The following is a 3,607-nucleotide window of genomic DNA, read 5'->3' as shown; positions in this document are numbered from 1 at the left end:
CAGATTTACAAATAACTTACAGGGTTTACAGAAGGTAATGGTGAAAGACTTCTCTTGAAATATTGTTCCATGAAATGCTTTACTTTTTGAGAAAACATTGAAACAACATCAATTCTCGATATCGAGAATTACGGATTTATTTTAAACACATGTCAAGACACGGCGAAACGTGCGGAAACAAGGGTGGGTTTTCCCGTTATTTTCTCCCGACTCCGATGACCGATTGAGCCTAAATTATCACAGGTTTGTTATTTTATATAAAAGTTGTGATACACGAAGTGTGGGCCTTGGACATTACTGTTTACCGAAAGTGTCCAATGACTTTAAATTAAAGTAGCGCTGGGCTTTCTTGGACAGCTGGTTGCATCAAATTTAGGTGCATCATTATCTTTGTCCATTCATAGAACCATAGAGAGATGATCACCAACCCCAAAAAGAATTTACAAATTGAAAACATGTTTGTTTTGTTGTTTAAATATAATAAGCTACAAATTGATATTATTCTTGTTAATGTTTTAAAGTTTTGAATTATTTTGCAATTTTCAAAGTGCAGTATACAGAGTAAGGAGTATTGCCTAAATGTGTCGTTCAAAGCCTAGGATTGGAGAGAGCCAAGTTTCCCCCCCCCCCCAATCTCTATTCACGTTCTGTTTTTAGCCTGGTCTGCCCTTTTGTGCTTTAAACCTTTTTTTTATGAAATATGCAAATCCGGGGCCCAGTTTCTGAGAACTTCTTGAAAAAAATAAAAATGGCTTAAAAATTTCCTGGGGGGAAAAAGGCAATGTTCTTTTGGCTGGGTACCTTAATCTAAATTTCCATTGTGCTTAGATACTTGTGCTTTAGCAGCTCTGCGAAATTGAACCCTGTTTGCCAATTTGGAGAACATCACGCCTATTTGTGGGGCTGTAGGGCGTGATGTATACGCGTTTTTGCCATATTGTGCTCATCAATGTATGGTATTTGGCCAACTAATGTTTGATGTATATGTGTATGGGCGAATGTAATCCATGAGTATTATTAGCATATTTCATGCCTTTCGTTTTTAGAACATTATTTGCAATGAATTGTTTATTGTGATGTTGAACATTGTTTGTTAATTGAATTGACTCATTATTGAAGAAGAAAAAACGTTACTTACGTTCTAAGACATTAAAAGCCTATGCATACTAGTATATTTACATTTTAATTAAGTCTCTTATTTGTGTTTCAGCCGTACACATTGGTGTATGACGAAAGCAAAAATAATATTCTTGGTTCCTGTTGTTAATTAAACACTATTATATAACACCCAAGCAGATCCTTGCCATTTGATTGGAGGATTGTCCGTCACGTGATAGCAAATAAAAGTACCATTGCACGCTGAGTCACTCGCCGTGCTTTTTCGTTCCATCCGAAAAGTACCATTGCACGCTGGCACGCTGCCAGCGTGCAATGGTACTTTTCGGATGGAACGAAAAAGCTGAGTAAAAACATCACTGCGTGCGAAGGAACACGTTGCCTTGGATCGGTCGTCTTTGAAAAGCGTTTATAACCGTTTGTTATAAAATGCATATGGTTGGAAAGATATTTTAAAAGTAGAATACAATGATGATCCACACAAGTATCACTCGAAGTAGCGTGGTTTTTCTTTTATCTCGTCGACAAACACGGTCGGCCATTTATGGGAGTCAAATTTTTGACTCCCATAAATGGCCGACCATGTTACTTTGCAAAGTTAAAGGAAAACCCCGCAATTACGAGGCAAATAAATGTGTGGATCATTGTATTCTACTTTTAAAACATCTTTCCAACCATATGCATTTTATAACAAATGGTTACAAAACGCTTTTTATAGACCAACTCGTCCGATCCAAGGCAACTTGTCCCTTTAAATCGACGTGTACTCTAATGGTTTACCCGAGTGTACACAAGAGTATATAGTGGTGGAAATTAACTTGGTCTACTGGTTGTGTGGTCACAAAGGTCGCAAATGTGACGCAACTTGAAAATGAGCTAAGATTTCTAGGCGGTTCACCATAGACTGCTCATTATAACATCAATAGTAAATTGAATCAAGATCATAAAATTACAACTTTGTGCCAACGTCTCGGTCTATAGTTGACACATAGATGGCGATTAAAAATATCAAACATGTTTAAAGGCAGTGGACACTATTGGTAATTGTCAAAGACTAGCCTTCATAGTTGGTGTGTCTCAACCTATACATAAAATAACAAACCTGTGAAAATTTGAGCTCAATCGGTCATCGAACTTGCGAGATACGAATGAAAGAAAAAAACACCCTTGTCACACAAAGGTGTGTGCGTTTAGATGGTTGATTTCGAGACCTCAAGTTCTAAATCTGAGGTCTCGAAATCAAATTCGTGGAAAACTAATTCTTTCTCGGAAACTATGGCACTTCAGAGGGTGCCGTTTCTCACAATATTTTATACCGTCAACCTCTCCCTATTACTTGTAACCAAGAAAGGTTTTTATGCTAATAGTTATTTTGAGTAATTACCAATAGTGTCCACTGCCTTTAATATATGTTAAAATAATTTGCATCGGGGATAGATAATATTAATTTTCGTTTTACCCATAGAGCTACTTATAATATAGCTCCATGGTTTTACCCTTGTGATCCACACAGATTTGCCTCGAAATTGTGTGGTTTTTCTTTTACTTTGCGAACTAACACGGTTGGCCATTTAGGGGTCAGTTAAAATGGCCGACCGCGTTAGTCGACGAGCTAAAAGAAAAGCAATTCGATCGATACTTGTGTGGATCATTGTATTCTACTTTTAAAATATCTTTCTAATCACATGCATTTTATAACAAACGTTTTGAAACGCTTTTCAAAGACCAACTCAAACCGATTCAAGGCAACGTGTTCCTTTAACTCTTAAGAAAGAGTATTAATGTCCGCCTTTTAGTCTAGGCGGATTTCTGAAAAAGAGTGATTGAGGCATTTTGGGGTAAAAGCAGGGAACCAGACTTTTTAATACATTTCAGGCGTGCTGATTCCGAAAAAATGGTTCCCAAGCGAAATTTTGAGTTTTTGACCATCTAACTTGCATAATCATATTTTTGACCTTTTTGAACCATTTTAAGCAAATCTCTGTAACATGACAGTCAAAAATGACAAGTGATGCGTCAGTACCTAGATGTTGAAGGTCACAGAGTAGGATTAAAACATTTCAGAAGTAATTAGTGCTAATTAATACTCTTGAACATGCAAATTAGTGGCCGCCATTACAAAAACATGATTTCTCTTCAATATCTCTGTCGCTAGGCAAGCAAACATGATAAACGAAGTGTTTTTCCTATGTTCCGAGGCTGAACCAACGTAATCAATGATAAGCAAGATGCGTTTTATGCAAACGAGCGAGTAAAATAGCTTGAAATGCTTATTTATGCAAATCAGCTAGTATGACTACCAATGAATTTCATAACAATTCATGAATGAATGCTTAATGTTAAAACCCCTTAACTTTACACCGAAATACTACTTGATGCTATTACAGGCCGAAAGAGCAATTGGTGTCGTCACTCACCAGTCCCTCATATTAAGTTGGGTATAAAATGAACTGCTGTTGCCTAGGAACATGTAGCCATACAGCGAGTTTCA

Source organism: Asterias rubens, chromosome 1 (assembly GCF_902459465.1).
Source record: "Asterias rubens chromosome 1, eAstRub1.3, whole genome shotgun sequence".
Taxonomy (NCBI): domain Eukaryota; kingdom Metazoa; phylum Echinodermata; class Asteroidea; order Forcipulatida; family Asteriidae; genus Asterias; species Asterias rubens.
Note: the sequence above shows the minus strand (reverse complement) of the source record.